The sequence below is a fragment of the Lactuca saligna genome, chromosome 5, assembly GCF_052625555.1.
Source record: "Lactuca saligna cultivar CGN05327 chromosome 5, ASM5262555v1, whole genome shotgun sequence".
NCBI classification, from domain to species: domain Eukaryota; kingdom Viridiplantae; phylum Streptophyta; class Magnoliopsida; order Asterales; family Asteraceae; genus Lactuca; species Lactuca saligna.
The window spans coordinates 82,809,956-82,833,554 of record NC_136421.1 but is presented as its reverse complement, the minus strand read 5'-3'; the positions used below and the strand labels follow the sequence as shown (position 1 = coordinate 82,833,554).

The window sequence follows — 23,599 nt, the reverse complement described above, 5'->3', positions numbered from 1 at the left end:
TACAACTCGGCGAGTCGGTTGATGTTGGTCCCAATTGTATGGTTAAAGGAAAACCCGTCGAGTTCTTACTAGACTCGACGAGTGGAGTCGGGGTAGTTTTGGGATTGGAGAAGTATGGACTTGACGAGTTGGTAGACCAACTCGGCGAGTCAGGTCAACTGGATGTTGACTTTGACCAAGTATGACCAGGGTTGACTTTTGGGTTATTATGGTCTAATTGTTGTTTGGGTATTGATAATTCAGGAAGTCGAAGGATCAGCGGTTCAGAAGTGTCGATTACCAGTCAAAAGCGTTTAGCAAGCCTTCAGCAGTGCGAGGTGAGTCTCCTCACTGTGTGAATGGGTCTACGGACACAATGCCGACCCATTATGTTTATGCTTGCGTATAGAAGGAAGACCCGGGGGTTAGCCCTAGGCACTTATTGGTGTATGATCTGGATGAATATAATAATAATAATAATTAGTTTCGATGCATCTACGGGTGTTACACCTATCATACTGAAACATGCAAGAATCACAAAGACCTCTAGCATCCTAGAATTCCTCAGGTCTCGCCCGCCATCGGGTCCTAACCCAGATCATACACCAATAAGTGCCTAGGGCTAACCCCCGGGTCTTCCTTCTATACGCAAGCATAAACATAATGGGTCGGCATTGTGTCCGTATACATGTTAAACAAATCACACACACACACACACACACACACACACACATATATATATATATATATAGGTAAATGGCGTATGTAACTCTTGTCGTACTAATATGGATAAATTACTTTCATATGAAGAACATATCATGATAAGTCTATCATAATTACATATCAAATCTTCAAAATTATGTTATCTTTTAAATATTGTCTTTTAAATATGTTTTGTAGGATAACCCAACAAAAAAATAATAAAAAATAAACATAATCAAAATAGAAAAATTATAATCAAATAAATAAGAGCATTGGATGGTTGAATATATAAATAAAGATGTTACATAAACATACATTTAAATCAAAAGAAAAAACTAATATTCGTCAACTTTTCTCAAACTAAAAAACCTATATTCATTTTATGATTCTTCTTTCTTCATTTAACATCATTTAACCATAAAAACTTGATGACAATTCTTCACTAACCTGCAATCAAAATATTTTTCTTGAAAAAGAAGAATCAGAAAGATATTCCAAGCAAAACATTGATGTTTGGAGAGTCATATTCAAGATTGAGTAACACACACAAATCACATATAAAGATTAAATGAGAAACTGAATATAAAAAAAGAATAGAAAAGCTTCATTTGTTTTGGTTGAAAGAAAAAATCATATTACAATTACCATTGATATGACATAACTCATTTCTTCAAATCATCATATTTGGATCGTGAATGCTTCAACTATATGAAAACTTTTGAATCACAATATCTTCAAATCCTTCTTGCATGTAAGATTTTATATAACACAAAAGACACAAAAGATTAGCCTTCTTATAGTAAAATTTTCACTAAATGCTAATTAAATACAATATAATTTATAAAACTTTTGAGTGTTAAATCATAATTAAGAAAAATTTTGAGTTGCGTTAGTTAAAAAAGGAGATTTCAAATGAATGAGGTTTGAGGAAGTTAAAAAAGGGGTTTCAAATGCATGAGATTCAAGAAAAAATGCTAGCTTTATAAGTATTTATGATATTTAGTTTATATATGATTACACTTTAGGTTTGATATTTATTTAACCTTATTAACCAACCTATAATTATTATTAGAAAGAAATTGAAAAGTCATGGGAGTTTCAAATGAATGTGGCGAAAGAAAAAATGTTTTCTTTATATATATATACTAGACGAATTCTCGCGCGTTGTGCAGCGAAAATTAAAAATATATTGTTAAAATATTGAAAAATATATGTTTAAAATGGTTATGTTATTGACATTAACGTATAGATAATATTTTTACACTAATATATATATATATATATATATATATATATATATATATATATATATATATATATATATATAATTTCTATTATTTTGAATAATAATATTCATTGACATCAACTTACATTCCTCATTAATAGAATTAAATATAATTATCTATTTAGTGTTAGTTTTAACAATTATTATTATTGATTAATTATATTTTTACTTATGCGATCATTTTCTAATTTCAAGAATGATGTTCATTTAAAATACAATTTATTTATAGTTAAATGTAATTTATAATTTGATATTATTATCATTTAAAATTGTTATTCATTAGTTTTGAACCACTTATTATTAATAATAAGTTAAAGAAGATTTTTAAGAAACACTTAATATTATTATTAAAATGTGAAACATATATTAAATAATAAAGTGATAAGATAGACAATTTGCATTTCAAAAAAGACTTGCATGGATAATGTGACATATCCATGTAATTTGATTTTATTATTTATAATTATTGCTTATTAATTTTAAAACCAATTGTTATTATTAATAAGTGAAAGAAACTTTTAAAAAACACTTATTGTTATAATTAAAATGTTAAATATATAATAAAATATAAAGTGATAAGATATACAATTTGCATTTTAAAAAAGGCTTACATGGATAATATGGATAATATGAAATATCCATGATTTTTAATTAATTATTGTTTTGAAGCAACATAAACATACAAACATGTATAGAATAGTTAATTAAATATTATATATATTATCTTCCATAACATACGATCAATAACATGAATCTAATCTAATCTACATTGAAATTTCAACCACAACATACAATAATATTCTTAAAAGAATACTTAAATCAAGAAAATACAAAAAAGAATTTGTATATAACAAACTTACAAATTAAACACTTCAACATAATAACATGATTCGAAAAATTGTTCAAAGCCCTCAAACCAATACAAAAAACTTTAAACTTGTTTTCTTTGTGAATTTTGTATGTGATTTGTATTTGTGTGTCTACTCAAAAAATTGACATTTTTATAGTAGAGTATCCATTAATTGTTTATTAAATGTATTATATAAGTTATAAAACCTTTGAATTATTAATAATTATTAACAGACTTTTGAGTGGTATTCATTAAAATAGAAGGTTTCAAATGCATGAGGTGTTTGCAAATTTTTATAGGGGTTTCAAATGCATGAGGTTCAAGGAAAAATGCTAGCTTTATAAGTATGTATGACTAGGCGATTGTCTCGTTGTGCAGAAGCATCTATATTGCTAAAATCTTTACATATATATATATATATATATATATATATATATATATATATATATATATATATATATATATATATATATAACAATAATGTTGTTGTTAAATTTGATATAATAATTCGTATACTAAGTTGATATAATATATTGATTATTTTGAATTATATGGTAATATATACATCTACTAAAACTATATAATTTCAATCTTTTGAATGACCTCTACCCGGGGGTTACTCATGAATAAAATTAAATATAATATATGGTTTAATGTTATTTATAGGTATTGTTATTGTTAATTAATTTTTTAAAATTTATTTGCTTAACGTTTTAATTTCTATCATTATAATTATTTAAAAACATTTTACAATTTTTTTTTGTTTTAAAGGTAACAATATAATCATTTATATAGACATATTTTAACTATTGTTATTGTAAGTTATTTTAAGCAACTTATTTCAAAACTTTTAATGATTATAAAAATATCTTTAGGAAATATTTTAGTTAAATTAATATTACAATTTAGGTTTTGCATTTAGCACCAAAATTTATCACTTTTAACTATTAACAAAATATCAATTGCGTATTTTAAGTGGAACCGGAATTTATATTGAAGTTGACCCTGCAATGTTATATTTAAATTAACAATTTAAGTATTTTATTCAAACTGTTCAAAAGTTGTAGCTTTAAATTGATAATGGTTTACATACCCGCGCGATGCAGCGGTGCGAGATAGTTCCTTACGGCTGATAGTTTCTATGTGGCGATTAGTTTCTTTTTCGTGTCAGATAGTTCATTTCAGCCTTTTTGGCCGGTTGTTTCGTGTCGGATAGTCTTTTCGGCGAATAGTTTCTAGCTAGGTAAGTAGATCCAGAGCGTAATAGTTTCCTATCTTGTGTAATCAATTGCTTTGGGTCCTTTTATCGGTATATAGTTTTTATTCTTTTTCTTTTTGTTTATAGTTTCTTTTTTTTGGCGTCGATTTGTTGAACATCAAATATTATCTAATAATACTCGCTTGTTAGTTGATAAGTTATTTTTATTGATATACAATTTTTTTCTACTGTTAGTTTCATTTTAAAAATGATTACTTGGTTATTTTATATTAAAAAGAAAAGTATATCGATTGATTTGGTAAGGTAACGCAATACAACGTCATTTGAAACTATATATTCCAAAAGATTTGGGGAGACATTTGTAACTAATATGTTATTTATGTGTATTTCATTTTAGCTGTTGAAAATAAAATAATTCATTATTGTATTTACTTTTTATTGAATATCTACTTTACTTACTAAAATATTCTTTCATAATCAAATGGTTAAACTTAGTCATTCTCAAATACTTCCTCAAATACTTCGAAATTATTGTCAGGAAAGAATTTAGTCAAATAAATGAAACAATAAAAGACCAAATACAAATTTAATAGTTAAAAGATGATGATTTATAGTAAAATGAATCGTTAGTTAATTTTTACATAGTTTTCTCGAAAAAGTTTAAAAAATAATATTAAACGTTAATAACTCTTAATTCTCAACCTTTATGTTTCCATATCAATACTTATTATTTTAAAGTATTAACTACAATATTTTTCTTAATTATAACAATACCAAATACCAAAATATCAAAAGCAAAAGTGAATTTATTTCTTTTTCAAGATTATTCATAATTTGATGGTTATAAAAACAATTTTAGATTTTTAATAAAAATAAGATATAAATATTATTTTAGACATATCCTATAAAAAAGTTTTCTTTTAAGAGGCTTGGATTTATTAATTATGGTTTGTTGCTTTTTATTTTTAGTTATCCACTGTTTCCAATAAGTTGGATCAAGTTCATCGAAGTAATCCCGAAAAAGAGACTTCATGAGGCACCATGAATTTAGTTCTTGAGAATAATGAATTGCATGAATTAGCTATAACCAATCCAACTGTTTTTAGAAATGAAGTTTATTTGCTCAACAAAAAAAAAACTTACAGGTTCATACACTCCTATAAATAAAGGCTTGAAGTTGTTTATATATATTACACAAAGCAACATAAAAGAATTGCACAAAACAATGTTAACTTGACAATATACTTCAATCTAAAGAATTAAGATATATAACATCACCTCACAAACACCATATAGCTTTGTCATCAATATAAGTAAACTTAAACACTTTCATTAATTATATAAAAGTTTCATCATTCATCTTTCAAACTAAAATCCTGTCATTCAGAACTCCAGCCCTCATATTGTACCATATGTTCAATCTAAAGTCATCCCTTCTAGACTACAATCTGAAAATAAAAAAAAATGAAAACATTAAAGATTAAATCAGCAAGGGGAAAATAATACTTTGTAAAAAGTCAAAAAAATATCAAAAATGAAAAATGGAAGCAAATAACTCTAATGAAAATGAAAGATTTTGATTTGGATTTGAAAATGACTAAACTCTATTAGAAAACACCTCTAACTTACCTATGTCTCTTTTCGCATAATTTTTAATTTCAATGTGTTTAGAAAGGTAAACCATGTCTTCCAGTGACGAATCTGCCCCTACATTTCAACCTCCTCAAAAAATTTGGAATAGATATACAAAAATAGGAACATCGTAGAGTATAAACCCAAAAATATCCTCATGCTCCTTGAGAACCGAGTGAAGAGAGTGCCTACTGTATATAACAAAGATGTTGTACCCAACTGCAAAAAAAATGTTGAACACATTAAAGAAACCTCAAATACCCAACCATGTACATCCACATTCATATAGAAACAACACACTTAAATCAAGAGGGGCAATTTGGGAACTTTGCGTTAGCATACTCGTCATTGTCATGAACAAGAAAAAATAAAATTTAGGAGGAGAGAGAGAGAGAGAGAGAGAGAGAGAGAGAGAGAGAGAGAGAGAGAGAGAGAGAGAGAGAGAGAGAGAGAGAGAGAGAGAGAGAGAGAGAGAGAGAGAGAGAGAGAGAGATTTAGGAGGGAGAGAGAGAGAGAGAGAGAGAGAGAGAGAGAGAGAGGAAGGCGTTAGCATCCCCTGATTCTGTTTCCTTTCACCAACATCCTCAAGCACCCCCATGATTCTCTATTGTTAATGAAAGAAACCATAATAAAACATCAATAATCATAACCAAACTTTAAGATCAATAAAATTTTGGAAGGAATTTGAATCTTATTTTTTAAAGTCGATAGTGAGGGAGCTATAACCTGATGGGCATGACCGAGAGGAGGGCAGCATGAAACCAAGATTCAAGAATGCAGAGTACAGATTAGGGGTTTTCGAGGTATTTCTTCAGATGCGATGGTGATGTGTGTTTTCTTCTTCGTAGATCTAGTAACGGTGTGTAGTTGTTGATGGCAGTAAGGAAAACATTTTTGAAGCTGATTTCGCTCTTCTTAGCCACCACCATTCCTGGTTCCTTGCACACACAAAGAGAAGAGGTTTAGATGAGTAACCGAGAAAGGGAAAGGAAATAATGATGGCCGATTTCTAGAGAGGAAGGTATCATCAGTTCGATTTTGGGTTTTCGGCTCCCCTTCATTTTCCTATCGATACCCCTCTTCCAAATCCCAAACTCATATCTCATCTTCATATCAATCCACCTACATCTTTGTTGGTTTAAATAAAAAAGCAGTACAAAATGAAACCTAAAATCGCAAAATATTAAAGAAAACATACTTGTCTTTGATTGATCTACCTTCAAATGTTGTAAGGAAGAAAATAAAAACGAAGTTAGCTTCGATGGATTTGTGCAAGATCTAGGCATAGTGAAGAGAATATATGAGAGGAATATGTTGGAGAGAGAAAAAAACGAATGCAAATGACGGATTGGAGGTAGACAGAGAGCGTGGGAGCTCTTCAGAGGGGGGAGGGGGAGAACATCCGAGAATTTCAAAAAAATTTGAAAAATTGGGAGCCAGAATTTAGTGTACTGTGTTTTGTTCCGTCCCGCCTCTTTTTCCATCAGTTCACTACGGTGTTTGGATTAGATTTTTAGTTTACTGTTTATAACTTATTTGTGGTGGGAATAACCAATAAGCATGGGGATGAATGCTTATTAAAATTAGCTTATTTAGTCTAATAAGCTGAATTTTATCCAAACATTTAAGTTAGCTTATTGTGGGAATAAGCAATAAGCAGTTCTTTTTTTCCTATCCAAACACCCCCTTAAGAGTTTGACCATAAATGCATTATAAGGTATATATATATATATATATATATATATATATATATATATATATATATATATATATATATATATATATATATATATATATATATATATATATATATATATAGGGAGGGGCTCAATAGAGAACCAATATGGGTGGAGGAACCAAGGAACCTATAAAGATGGTTGGATCAAAAAATTAACAGTCATTGGATTTGAGAGGTAAAAGTATGAAAAAATAATAGTGTGCAACTGATTATAACCAAACACGTAACTTAAGGGGGCATTTTCGTCAACCTAAAACTTATTAACTCTCACGGTGAATTGTTAGTTCATCAGTTTCACATATCTATGAAATCGACTTTACCCTCTCATTGAAAGCGATCTTTTAATTCACCGACGAACATCGATTTCAAACGCATCTCTGGCGACAATTCTGTCAATATCCACAGTCAATCTTCCCAAAAAGTTCGTAAAAATGAATCTAGAAGGTATATTTGACTGCTATTCATTTCTGATTATCTTATTTGATGCATTTTAAACATTAAATTTTCCGATTAATAAATTTCAAAACGACAAATCTAAACTATCTGTTACATTATGTATTCGATGAATATGTGAATACACTATCTTATTAACAAAATCGTTTTAGACTGATTTCAAACCTTCAGATGATGAACTTTTAATATTTTGTATACATAAAGAAAACTAATGATTTGAATTTCTTGATATCGATACATAAATCATGAGTTTATTAAGTAAATCGAAACCCTAATTTCATGAACTTTTGTGAATTTGTATAATTACCAAAAACCTAATGATATAAATTCCTTCAAATCGATACAGATATCATGAATATCTAAATTACAAATCGTAATTTCCTAAAAACTTTGTGAATCTAAGTGGGTTATGAGTTTATTCATTAAAATGAAAAACTAATTTCACATTTTGAATTCACAGTGTGCTTTGTGATTTACATTTGATTATTTTTAAAGGATTCAATGTTTCTGAGTATTACATTATTTGACAGTTCACAAAGTGAATCTTGATTACATATCAATTTAACAAATCATTTATTCAAATTGTGAATTCACAGGTTGCTTTATCATTTACATTTGATTTTTTCATCTTGTGCAAATTCACATTGTGCATCTATGTTTAAATGATATTGTATCTCTTACTGCGCTTCTCATTATAAATTTATAAAGAGTTGCATTGGTTATGTTTTGATTCACACTGAATTCACATTGTGAATAAATATTATGTTAAATTCATTTGTAATCCTGATTCACATTGTGAATTATATGAATAAATCATAACTTTCATACCATGAAATTGATGTTTGAATTAATTTGTTAATAAAAAACAAGAAATGAAGAAAAGATCAATGAAAAAAAAAGGATAATAAGAAAAGAATGAAATTGACAAGAAATCTAAAAGATGTTCTACCTTCAACTACAAGTGAAAAAAAATGAAGATATTCAAGATAAAAAAAACAGTTAGAACATTCACATTTAGATTAAAATAACTAATTATCTAATCATATACTACACACTTATTAAAAAAACTAATTCACAATGTGAATTTTGGATGTATATCTCACATTCACACAGATTCACAATGTGAATCTCTAACATCCCAAAAATCATGACCAAAAATTTCTTTTAAAAACATTGTTAATCATAGTATTAAATCACTTCAAACACATTCAAAGGGTTTTTTTAACAAATCAGAGTATCTTTTCAAAACACTTATTCATTTTATCAGAGTAAAAATCCCATGCTAAATTTCTTGGTGTGTGCCATTCGATCATCCTGAGCTCCTCATTCCGCTATCGGAAATACCTGAAACCAAAACTAAAAACCGTACGCATGAAGTTTAGTGAGTTCCCCAACCTACCACACACCATACATATATACTGATCCATACATGCCATACATAATCCTGAGCACATAACCATATACTGGGCCCTCGCCCGTTTCTTTTGGGCCTCGCCCGCCATCGGACCCCGTCCGCCACCAGGCCCCGCCTGGCTTCAAGCCTCGCATGATATACAGATCTGTTTTCCATAGGCCTCGCCTGTCTCTGGGCCTCTCCTGCCATACACGTAGATACAATTATATATCATACTAGCATACAAAACATAATTCAACTCTACCATGATCTAAGGCCTCGCCTGACTTGGGCCCCGCCCCTATACTGCTACTGAAGTAATGGAACCCGGTCCATACTCCTACTAGTAGTGAGATATGGGCGCTGCCCACACTCACTTCCTTCCTGCCACGGGCCTCTCCCCTACTATGCTAATATCAAGACATGGAACCCCATCCACACTCGGCTAGTGGTGAGATACGGAACCTCGCCCACACTCACCTCCCTACCAGACACATACAGGTGTCACGAAGACGACGAGTACAATCTAACATACTACATAAGAATCTTCCTCGGGCTTACCCCGGTATTGGACCACCGGTCCAGAAACAGACTATCATCTAGCATACTTCGGGCTTACCCCGACATCAGGCCCTTGGTCCGGAACCTATTGTGACATCCCCATTTTCATTGCCAGAAAAGACTGATTTTGTTTATGCTTTATGAAAATCAGAGTAACTCTTTTAATAAAAATGTTGCGGAATTTGTTCCCAGAAAAAAAAAACACGGTAAATACGGTATCAAAACATTTACGAAGAGACATATTTTGTTCATTTTAAAACATTTGGGATGTCATCGTCAATACAGAAACATAAGCATAAATAGAACTTACATTTATTTACACTAGTGATCTACATCTCTTTAATCTCTCAGTGTAATGTGACTTCATATCAACACTTGTGATATAAATAAACTGAGTGGGTCAGGTTAGGAAACATGGTGAGTACATAGGGTTTTCAACCCACAATAATATAATTATTATGTTTAAACAATCAAACAATTAAACCCAATGACCCATCCCCATTATCTTCTTTACTCTTAAGGATATACCCTAAGAATCAGGTATTCCTCGTTCATTCATTCCTAAGGATCATCCTAAGGAGTCGACACGAAGTCCATCGTTGCCATGGTTTACACAACGAGCACTAAGTCTGCATAGTCGTCAGGGTTTAGGCGTCAAGTCTGCATGATCACCAAGGTTTAGGCATCAAGTCTACATGATCACCAAGCTTTAGGCATCAAGTCTGCATGATAACCAAGGTTTAGGCACCAAGTCTGCATGGTCACCAAGGTTTAGAGTACACCGGGTGAACACATCGTTCACACCACCTACGGGTTGCGAGCGTGCTATTGTTCCACAGGACCGTCTAGAATAATCCGTGGTTGCCATACATACTTTGCTAGATGACGGGGCCATCATTTGGGAAAGGCTTCTCTCATCGTCCACCTCTCACCCTCACCTCGTAGTCTATAACACCTCTCAACTCATCATCCAACTCATATTTCATCTACCCATGTTTTACCCAACATATTGTAGATATAAAATACTTATATAGTTTAAATCATTTAAAACATTTATAAAATCTTTCACCCATCATAGACAACAAGTATACAGACAATATGCACACATAGCACATAATTTATAATAAATACTTCATATCTATGTGTAAGATGAAATGGACTATGCACTCACCTGAAAATGTGGTGATTCTGAACTCAGACAGCGCTCCGCTTCTTAAAAATTATTTCCTTCGACGAAACCTATTATTATTACCACTAGAGTTTAGTCTATTATTCGCCGAGACTAATTAATAGTCTAGCTATTATTACTATTATATAAGCGTTCAACAATACTTATATAACCCATAATAATAGACCAAGTACTTATTATAAGTTCCTAATAACGTTACTATAATTAAATAAAAACTATATTAAAAACAGCATATGCGTAGCTCACTTACAGAGGGTTTTATAGAAAACCGGGCTTTGCTTGGAGCAGCGTTCCGGAGCCGAAAAGGTCTTCGTCTCGGAGCCGTCGAGCACTCCGGGGCTTCCGCCTCGTGCTAGGGAGGTTCCCTAGGCTTTCAGGGGGTTTTCGGGGCTAGAGAGAGAGGTTCTAGAGAGAGAGTAAAGAGAAGAAAGAATGGGAAAGGTGTGAAGAAAATGAGGGTGGAAGGGTTCTATTTATAGGGTGAAAAATGGCTAAACTTGGTGCCACATGTCACCATCTTGTGGCAAGCCTTGGGGAGAAAGCAATGGCCAAGATTGTGCCACGTCACCCCTTTTGCAGCAGCAAACCCTATAACATTTTCATACGAGCTCTGTTTTTGACGTTCATTATATCCACACGTAGGTAAAAATAAGATCTACAACTTTCATTTTTACTCCGTCGGCTAATTCTCGACTGGTCTTAAATTTAATAGTAGGAGAAGATTAGACTGTTAAATGACCGCGAAAAATTCGTAACTCCTTCATACGTACTCTGTTTTCGTCTATCTTTTTACCGTTGAGTTCCTATTAATGAGATCTTCAACTCTCATTTAGGTTGCATAAGCCAAAAACCGCTCGAACTAAAATTCGAGTTTCGGGCCGTACACTGTTAAGTTGAAACTTCGAAAAATCATAACTTCCTCATACCAAGTCAGATTTGGGCGTTCTTTTTATGGATGTTCTCGGTTTAACGTTTACTACAACTTTGGTTTAGATTACTAAGGCCAAAAAGTCTTATATTGTAAATTTTCTATTTACGCTTCCCGGTGCCGTGCCGGTTTTGCCGTAAAACTTCAGCAGACCATAACTTTTTCGTTATAACTCGGATTTCGGCGTTCTTTATATGTACGGAACCCTTGAGACATATTATAAAACTTGGTTAAGATTATATCTTCTAAATAATCTTTTGTCAAAAATTCATTTTCGACCCCCTATTATCTCTAAATTGACTAGCCCGGATCTACGGGCGTTGCAATTATCTCCCCCTTAGGATGATTACGTTCCATAATCATCATCGAAACATGGCTCACATGATGACTCCATGCGTTATTTCTTCATTCTAAGTGATCACCCTAACTTCTATGTCGCTTCGAACGAGTATCTAACTGTTGGACTCCCTAACTACAACCGGTGCTCGATCTTGCACCTGCTCCATATCTCACGTTAGACTCCAAATTATGACCTACAAGTCACAATCTCGATCCTTAGTGGAGACTCCTTCTTCTTCTTAACAAACTTAAGATAAGTTATTTTATTACTACAATGGATTGATGTGTCATATTCTAATGACTTGTCATCGTAGGTTGCAATGCTTAGACTTAGGTCTCTTAGAGTCAAATTCCAGAACATACTATATCTTCCTTCATGTTCTAATGTGATATAATCACATCTTAGAAGGTAGTATTCCTAGCTACAAGCAACTATCGCGATACCTCTACTGATCGCTTTGATTGTCTTTCACTTTTAGCTTCGAGATTAAGTCAGATGCTACATCGGACTTGGTTCTCTGAATCATCTAACATACTCTTCTTAGTCAGACTCAATTTGATATGACCACTAGGGTCGGAATAACAATCATATTCTTAGTCATAACGAAACAATGGTAACGACATACTTGAATAAAACGGATTCAATTACTAGCTTCTTGGTAACCTTGTGACTTTCCCTGATCCAAGCGTGAGTCCTGTGCTTCCGGTAGTATATGCATCTACTACCTTTCACACCTAGTCATACTCGTCCCAAGTATTGTCTCGCAGTTTATCCAAGTCACCATACAAGAAAATCACATAACAAATTAACACATCAGATAGCAAAATGAAGGTTTTATATTATTCCTTGAAATGATTACATTGGTGTTCAAGTTCACCCTAGACTATGCCTCTAATAGGCTACATCATATGATTCTATCCCCTGGTTACTTCATAACTCGATCTTCGGGTATGAATTCCTCATCCTTGATTCCTTGCATGGTTTTCTGCTTCATCGAGGATCATGTGAAATGTCATTGGCCTTGGTGGCATGTTTGGCCTTGCTGCCTCGTTTTTCTTTGGGCAGTCCCTAGAAATATGCTCTTCTTTGTTACATCCATAACACACCTTCTTGTTGGATGCACACTTGCTAGCGTAATGCCCTGTCTTTCCACATTTGTAGCAAGTCACTTCCTCGCTACATTTCCCGACGTGCTTCTTTTTACACTTTTCGCACCACTTAGCTTCACCTCCTCCTCCTTCTTCAGTCTTTGAGAATTTCCTTTCTTTGTTGGATTTTGAAGATCCTTCAAACTTCCTCTTTTGTCCTGCCTTGTATTTTTTCTAGACCCCTTTCTCTTATCTGGGTCTCTACATTCTTAGCTGCTCTAACAGTTGTTTTCAAGGTAGCTGCCATTTTGACCATTGGGACAAAGTCTGTGGGCAGTCCGTTAGCAAAACTATCGATCTTGGAGAGTTCAGTAGGCACCAAGTAGGGAAATAGCTTCATTCTCTCGGTGAATTATGTGGTGTACTCATCAACACTCATCTTCCCTTTCTTCAGGTTCTAAAACTCGTTGTTTAGGTCTATCAGATCTATTTTTGAGCAGTACTGCATTTTCAATTGTTCTAAGAACTCTTACCATGACATCCTTAGGGCTTCTCCTCGTGGCATCGTATCTGCCAATAGCTTCCACCAGCTCAATACTCCAGTTTTCAGCTGTCTTACTGCGAAGACAGTCTTCTGTTTCTCGCTACAGCTGCATCTCTCAAACACCATCTCCATCTCGGAGATCCAGTCCATGATCTCAACCGGCTTCGGGCTTCCAGAAAGACTTGGTGGCTTGGCACCTAAGAAATTCTTATACATTCGACCATCCTTGTCGTTTCCCTTCTCCGAGCCATTCCTTCGTTCTCCTTGAGTCCCAACTTGACTCACTTGGCGACTATAGTTCCCTTCCTCCTATTGCTCGGAAATCAGCTCGGGTTATTCAATGGGCATGGTAGGTTCGTACCTATTCAACATCCGCCTCGTTTCCTCCCTTTGTTCAGCTAACATAGCCCGAATCATGGCTTGTACTCCAGCCATGGTGATCGGCTCGGGTGCAACTTCTACTACAACATGTATTTGCTGAATCATCGGGGATTCATTCCTATTCCCATTTGCATTCTCGGCTCCACTGCGGGTTCTTGCCATTTTGATCTATACACCGAATAAGGTGAATTTAGATCTTTATTTAGGATAGACGTTTAAATCATCCTTATCACTCTGAAACGTTTACATGCTAGTTCTAATATCATAATCGTACGTTTAGAATCCTTAACACATAAGGTTTCCAGATCCGGTCGGCCACAGACCATAGATCCGAACAAATAACAGCATATAAGTATTTAGCACATAAAGCATATTAGGCAAATCTCCTAAAATAAGCTAGTGCTCATACCACACAATCATCGCTTAGCATTCTAAGTTTAAGTCTAGAAATCCTACAAATTCCTAGTTCGCTTAAACTAATGCTCTAATACCAACTGTGACATCCCTATTTTCACGGCCAGAAAAGACTGATTTTGTTTATGTTTTATGAAAATCATAGTACCTCTTTTAATAAAAATGTTGCGGAATTTGTTCCCAGAAAAAAACGATAAATACGTTATCAAAACATTTACGAAGAAACATATTTTGTTCATTTTAAAACATTTGGGATGTCATCGTCAATATAGAAACATAAGCATAAACAGAACTTACATTTATTTACACTAGTGATCTACATCTCTTTAATCTCTCAGTGTAATGTGACTTCATATCACACCTGTGATATAAATAAACTGAGTGGGTCAGGTTAGGAAACCTGGTGAGTACATAGGGTTTTCAACCCATAATAATATAATTATTATGTTTAAACAATCAAACAATTAAACCCAGTGACCCATCCCCGTTATCTTCTTTACTCTTAAGGATATACCCTAAGAATCAGCTATTCCTCGTTCATTCATTCCTAAGGATCATCCTAAGGAGTCGGCACGAAGTCCATCGTTGCCATGGTTTACACAATGAGCACTAAGTCTGCATAGTCGTCAGGGTTTAGGCGTCAAGTCTGCATGATCACCAAGGTTTAGGCATCAAGTCTACATGATCACCAAGGTTTAGGCATCAAGTCTACATGATCACCAAGGTTTAGGCATCAAGTCTGCATGATCACCAAGGTTTAGGCACCAAGTCTGCATGGTCACCAAGGTTTAGAGTACACCGGGTAAACACATCGTTCACACCACCTATGGGTTGCGAGCCTGCTAGTGTTCCACATGACCATCTAGAATAGTCCGTGGTTGTCATCCATACTCTGCTAGATGACGGGGCCATCATTTGGGAAAGGCTTCTCTCATCGTCCACCTCTCACCCTCACCTCGTGTTCTATAACACCTCTCAACTCATCATCCAACTAGTATTTCATCTACCCATGTTTTTCCACAATATTGTAGATATAAAATACTTATAAAATTTAAATCATTTAAAACATGTATAAAATCTTTCACCCAGCATAGACAACAAGTATACAAACAATATGCACACATAACACTTAATTTATAATAAATATTTCATATGTATGTGTAAGATGAAAGGGACTATGCACTCACCTGAAAAGGTGGTGATTTCGAACTCAGACAGCGCTCCGCTTCTTAAAAATTATTTCCTTCGACGAAACCTATTATTATTACCACTAGAGTTTAGTTTATTATTCGCCGAGACTAATTAATAGTCTAGCTATTATTACTATTATATAAGCGTTCAACAATGCTTATATAACCCATAATAATAGCCCAAATACTTATTATAAGTTCCTAATAACGTTACTATAATTAAATAAAAACTATATTAAAAATAGCGTAGGCGTAGCTCACTTACAGCGGGTTTAATAGAAAACCGGGCTTTGCTTGGAGCAGCATTCCCGAGCCGAAAAGCTCTTCTTCTCGGAGCCGTCGAGCACTCAGGGGCTTCCGCCTCGTGCTAGGGAGGTTCCCTAGGCTTTTCGGGGGTTTTCGGGGCTAGAGAGAGAGTAAAGAGACGAAAAAATGGGAAAGGTGTGAAGAAAATGAGGGTAGAGAGGTTCTATTTATAGGGTGAAAAATGGCTGAACTTGGTGCCACATGTCACCATCTAATGGCAAGCCTTAGGGAGAAAGCAATGGCCTAGATTGTGCCACGTCACCCCTTTTGCAGCAGCACCCTGCCGACTTCTAAACCCTGTAACTTTCGCATAAGAGATCCGGTTTTGACGTTCTTTATATCCACACGTAGCTAAACCTAAGATCTACAACTTTCATTTTGACTATGTTGGCTAATTCTCAACCGATCTTAAATTTAACAGTATGAGAAGATTAGACTGTTCAATGACCGCGAAAAATTCATAACTCCTTCATACGGACTCCGTTTGCGTCTATCTTTTTACCGTTGAGTTCCTATTAATGAGATCTTCAACTCTCATTTAGGTCGCGTAAGACAAAAACCATTCGAACTAAAATTCGAGTTTCGGGTCGTACACTGCTAAGTTGAAACTTCGAAAAATCATAACTTCCTCATACGAAGTCAGATTTGGGCGTTCTTTTTATGGATGTTCTCGGTTTAACGTTTACTACAACTTTGGTTTAAATTAATAAGTCCAAAAAGTCTTCTATTGTAAATTTACTATTTACGCTTTCCGGTGTCATGCCGGTTTTGCCGTAAAACTTCGGCAGGCCATAACTTCTTCATTATAACTCGGATTTCGGCGTTATTTATATGTACGGAACCCTTGAGACATATTATACAACTTGGTTAAGGTTATACTTTATAAATAATCTTTTGTCGAAAAGTCGTTTTCGACCCCCTATTGTCTCTAAATTGACTAGCCCGGATCTACGGGTGTTACACCTATCATACTGAAACATGCAAGAATCACAAAGACCTCTAGCATCCTAGAATTCCTCAGGTCTCGCCCGCCATCGGGTCCTAACCCAGATCATACACCAATAAGTGCCTAGGGCTAACCCCCGGGTCTTCCTTCTATACGCAAGCATAAACATAATGGGTCGGCATTGTGTCCGTAGACCCATTCACACAGTGAGGATCACAAAGAACTAATTATTATAGATTTATAATTAAATATAGTTATGTTTAATAATTGATGGCACTTATTGATGCATCAAAACTAATTATTTGGATGAATATAATAATAATAATAATAATAATAATATATATATATATATATATATATATATATATATATATATATATATATATATATATATATTTCCAAGTATCACATTCATTTGAAACACACACTACAACTAAAAAGTTTTCTAATTTATGTATATTTATTAGTTACAACTCAAGAGTTTTTAACTTATTATTATTAATTAGTAATCACAAATAACTTTTTATTTTCTTTTCTTTAATAAGGTTGTAAAGTTTTGTTCATTAAAAACATTAATGTATTTAAAGAGATTTGTGATTTAAATACGAAGAGTTAATATAAACGTTATAATAGATGTTTTAGTGTTTTTATGTTATTAAAAGTTATAGTGTTTATTTTTCATATTTTTTATTATTCGTTGTATATATATATATATATATATATATATATATATATATATATATATATTAATACAAATGTTATAATAAATGTTTTTCTATTTTTATGTTACTAAAAGCTGCAGTTTATATTTTTGTTCATACATTTTGTTACCCGTTATATTATCATTCATTTGATATATAATTTACACAATTTTAAACGATTTAAAAAATTATCAAATAATTGTATATATCACAATGACTTAAAAATTAAACTATAATGTTTAATAAAACTAATATGTTAACTATATGTTTGCTTTACAACTAACATTTTGTTTCAAAGTAGAAATATTAAATAATAATTTGGTAAAAGTTATTATTTTAACTATATAATTCTATTCTTGCGCAACGCGCGGGGATTCCCCTAGTATACTTATAAAGGAAACATTTTTCCTTTCACCACACTCATTTGAAACTCCAATGTATTTTTCCTTTCACCATATTTGTCACACCCCCAAACCGATAACGGCGGAATACGTTTCGGGGTGGATGACGTAGTGTACGGTATCATCACAATTGCATAATAGTAAAAACAAGAAACATACAACCATTGCATTTACATAGTGAATTTAATTACACGTGTGTTTTGTAATGTTTAACAAACACCCAAAAGTAAATCAAAAAAATAAGAGATGGGTCTTGTGTGCTCCACCTTCTCCAAAAATACTGCGTCTGTACCTGTCTATCTTTGACCTGAAGATACAAGTTATTTTGAAAACGAATATCAGCATAAAGCTGGTGAGTTCATAAGAGTTTAGTGTGAGTTTTTGTATACAAAGCATTAGTGCGAAAAATGTGTCATTTATATTCATAAGTAGTAGAAACCCAAGAAAATCCCATATTTTCCAGAAAATACATTGTAAGTGAAAACCTGTGAAAAGTATGCATTCTTCATTTTTGAAACAGTTTGTTGTAAAAGTATATTAGCAAATCTCCAAATAGTAAATGTGATAGAATAGGTTAAGCCTGTAATCAGTGATAGAGGTGCAAGCTTCCTTTAGTGATAGATACTTACTTACTTCGGGATGTAGTTTAGCATTTAGTGTAGTATTTTAGAGTAGTTATAGTGTATTCCTTGTATATTACTAATAGTGAGGATAATAGAGGATCCCATGACCTTCCCAGTCATGCACAGTATAGTGAAGTAGTGGCATCCCTGGGCCTGCACGGCGCGGACTGAAATTAACAGTCGGGATGTAATAGTGTCTGCCCCGTATAGATCTATACATGTAGAGTCGTCTCCCTGCCGGAAAACTCCGGGCGTAGTGGATAGTGAATAGAGTATCTCGTAGTGGGTTCGTGTATTATTGTTTGTTTAGTGTTTTCTCTTTTTTTATAGTGTAGAAATCTTATAGTATTGAGCATAGTGTATTCTCTTACTAGTGTGTTGTCTGGTAATAGTGAGTATTATAGTGTAGAGAGTAGTGACTTTAGCGAGTAGTAGCAGTAGCAATAGTAACTATACCTATTATAGTTATCTTAGTGTGGATGGTTCTTGACATGTTAGTGACTTTAGTATTTTAGTGAAAAGAAAATTATTCGTATCCCATACTAATATACAAGTTATATAACTAATAAATCAACGACAGTCAGACAGATAACTACTACCCTAAGCCCACAATCAAACAAGAACAGGAAATAAGGCGAGATATCGGTCCTAAGTCCTTCAAGTCTTACTTATATAAATATATCAGAGTGGTTACATTTTATAAGTAAATTGATTTAATAAAAGTATTTTCCAAAAGAACATTTAAAATCTGGCTTGCTGTCCAAAAATAGTTTTAAAAATGTAAAAACCTGTTTATAAGGCATAGTGATAAATCACATGTGATTTGAACTAAGGATAGTGAATCACATGTGATTAATCCTTTTAACGCGGAAATCGTTCTGTAAAAATTTCCATAAACATCTATAAGCAACTTGTATCTCCCCCCCTAAAACATTTAAAACATTTGAAAGGTTCATTAAAGGGGTATGAACTCACCTGAAATCGCGTGATTCGGGTGAATCAGGTAAATCGGGTAAAAGTGTCGGTTGAGCGTTTTGTTCCAAACAATGACTTGTACACCTTTTAGGACCCTAATGTGAAAATATGTATTTTACAAGAAATTAATCATTTTATGCTTTCCGTTTAAGTATTGAGGCATTCTAGCATCAATTCGGGGTTTTAGGGCCTAGAAGGGGTTCCCGGGAGTGGTACAAGGCCAAGAATGATTTACGGGAGGGTCCATGAGCTCACTCCCTTGGAGTTTACGGCCCAAAGGCCACTCCTTGGGAGTTTACGGCCGTAAGCCCCCTAGGCTTGGCCGTAAGCTCATGTGGTCCTCCAAATTGCATGTTTAAGGCCTTATTTCACTTCCTTACTTTAATGGTATGTGTCTTGGACCAATATGGAGGGATTAAACTCTTATTTTTGTGACATTTTGGGGAGTTTACAGCCAAGGCTTGTTCTTAGGCCGTAAACTCCATTTAATCCATCAAAATGGTTGTTTAAATGGTACAACATGTTCTCATTCACCTTAGATAAATCCTATAAGGCCTTAAGATGAGTTTTGGGACAATTTGGCATGAAAATTGGGGAGTTTACGGCCCAAGAATATCCTTGGCCGTAAACTCTTCATTTGGCCTCAAAATGGGAAGTTTAATGGTACAACACACTTCCAAGGGCCTTAGCTAAATTCCTACATGCATTAGAGAACTTTTGGGACTTGTTTGACACAAAAACTTGGGTGTTTACGGCCCAAGATTAGCCTTGGCCGTAAACTCCTCTTTTTGTCTTCAAATGATGTTGTTTAATGCATTTAAACCTTCCTTAGTGTCAAGTTTAAATCACCAAACCCCTTAGATGAGTTTTTGGGGCCTTAAACAAGGATTTTTGGGGCTTTTGGGGTGTTTACGGCCTAAGCACAATCTTGGGCCGTAAACTCCTTTTTAAGCTTCAATTCCTTGTGTTTTAGTGTCCAAAATCTCCTAGGTAAATGCCTTAATTAGTCCATAAGCTTAAAGGAAGGAAAAATGAGGTTTTTGGCATGTTTCTAGGGGTTTACGGCCTAAGGGGCTTCTTAGGCCGTAAACTCCTTTTTGGTCCTTGATTTCTATGATTTTGGCTTCTAAATTCAGTGAAGTATGTCTAGATTAAGATAGGGAATGAGTACTTACGTTTGGAAGTCGGAAATTAGCGGAATTGGGGTCGATTTCGGGTCTAGAGAGAGAAAGTAGTGAGAGAGAGTGAATGTGTGGTAAAAGAGTGTTCAAATGTTGTGCACACTCATTTCATATGTCTCGGGTATCGCACCCGATACACGGCTACCCGATGCTTAAAGTTAACAGGGTTAAAACTTTTTACCCGGGTGAAGTGGTTGAGAAAGTAATACAACTCTATTAGGTTAAACGGGGTTAACACATACGAGTTATATTTCTTATGATAATATCAAGACATGCATATAACTAGATATTCGGTTATTGACGATTCCAAATATTACATAAAATAACGTATAGTGACGCATTCCGTTAGTGAAAATGGGATTTGTAACGGGAATAGATTTGGGGTTGTCACAATATTCATTTGAAACTCGCATGACTTTTCAATTTCTTTCTAATAATAATTATAAGTTAGCTAATAAGGTTAAATAAATATCAAACCTAAAGTGTAATCATATATAAACTAAATTTCAATATTAAAATAATATCTTTACTTCTATTTATAAAGTTATGTTTGTAACTTTTAATATATTATACTTAATTTATTAGTTTTAATATATTATTGGATGTAAACCATTATCATTTTTAAGACACAATTTTTGAATACTTTGTATAAAATACTTAAATTATTAATTTAAATATAACATTATAGAGGGTCAATTTAAATATAAATTTTAGTTTAACTTAAACAACCCATAAAATATTTTGTAAATAGTTGAAAGTGATAAATTGTAGTGTCTTTCTAATAATGATTATAAGTTAGTTAATAAGGTTAAATAAATATAAAACGTAAAGTGTAATTATAAATAAACTAAATTTTAATTTTAAAATAATATCTTTACTTCTACTTATAAAGTTATGTCTTTAACTTTTAATATATTATACTTAATTTATTAGATTTAATATGTTGTTGTATGTAAACAATTATCGATTTAAAGCTACAACTTTTGAACAATTTGGACATAATACTTAAATTGTTAATTTAAATATAACATTACAATTTAAACTTAAATATAAATTTCAGTTTCACTTAAAAAACCAAAGAATATTTTGTAAATAGTTAAAAGTGATAAATTGTAGTGATAAATGAAAAAACTAAATTGTAATCTCAGTTTAACTAAAATATTTTCCTAAAGATATTTATATAATCGTTAAAAGTTTTCAAATAAGTAGCTTAAAATAACTTACAATAACAATAGTTAAAAATAACTCTATATACATGACTATATTTTTACCTTTAAAAAAAACAATGTTTGATGTTTTACATAATTATAATGATAGAAATTAAAACATTAAGTCAATAAATTTTAACAAATTAATTAACAATAACAACATCTATAAATAACATTAAACCATATATTATATTTACTTTTATTCACGTGTAACCTACTGGTAGAAGTCATTCAAACGATTGAAATTATGCACTTATAATTGATGTATATATTATCATATAATTCAAAATAATCAATATATTATATCAATTTACTATACGAATTATTATATCAAATTTAACACCAACGTTATTGTTACATTAAAAAAACATATATTTGTAAAAAAACTTCAACTGTATAGCTGTTTCTGCGCAACGTGCGGGCATTCGTATAGTATACTTATAAAGGAAGCATTTTTCCTTTCACCACATTCATTTAAAACTCCCATGACTTTTCAATTTCTTTCTAATAATGATTAAAAGTTGGTTAAAAATGTTAAATAAATATCAAACCTAAAGTGTAATCATATATAAACTAAATTTCAATATTAAAAAAATATTTACTTCTACTTATGAAGTTATGTTTTTTTAACTTTTAACATATTATACTTAATTTATTAGTTTTAGTATATTGTTGTATGTAAACCACTATCATTTTAAAGGTACAAATTTTGAACAATTTGTATAAAATACTTGAATTATTGATTTAAATATAACACTACAGGCTCAAATTAAATATAAATTTAGCTTAACTTAAACAACCCAAAGAATATTTGGTAAATAGTTAAAAGTGATAAATTATAGTGTCTTTCTAATAATGATTATATTTTGGTTAATAAGGTTAAATAAATATCAAACCTAAAGTGTAACCATAAATAAACTAAATTTCAATATTAAAATAATATCTTTACTTCTACTTATAATGTTATGAATTTAAATTTTAACTTATTATATTTAATTTATTAGATTTAATATGTTATTGTATGCAAACCATTATCAGTTTAAATCAACAACTTTTGAACTGTTTGGACAAAATACTTGAATTGTTAATTTCAGTATAACATTACAGTGTCAACTTAAATATAAATTTCAGTTCCACCTAAAAACCCAATGGATATTTTGTGAATAGTTAAAAGTGATAAATCATAGTGCTAAAGCCTAAATGCAAAAACTCAATTGTAATCTAGATTTAACTAAAATATTTCCTAAAGATATTGTTACAATCGTTAAAAGTTTTCAAATAAGTAGCTTAAAATAACTTGCAATAACAATAGTTAAAAATAACTTTATATAAATGATTATATTGTTAACTTTAAAATCAAAAAACAATGTTT

The 23,599-nt window shown here is 32.4% G+C and overlaps 1 long non-coding RNA gene across 6 annotated transcripts; it reads right to left on the bottom strand.

Moving 5' to 3' along the window:
• Positions 1–5,193: 5,193 nt before the first annotated feature.
• LOC144997361 (uncharacterized) lies at positions 5,194–7,094 on the bottom strand. 6 transcript variants are annotated; one of them, XR_013659772.1, is made up of 4 exons: positions 6,866–7,094; positions 6,394–6,795; positions 5,665–6,271; positions 5,194–5,483 (listed from the first exon to the last, which is right to left on the bottom strand). It is a non-coding gene; the product is annotated as an uncharacterized LOC144997361 (long non-coding RNA). The 6 variants fall into 6 exon arrangements; XR_013659771.1 differs by having other exon boundaries at positions 6,394–6,789; XR_013659775.1 differs by having other exon boundaries at positions 6,394–6,605.
• Between the last annotated feature and the right edge of the window lie 16,505 nt (positions 7,095–23,599).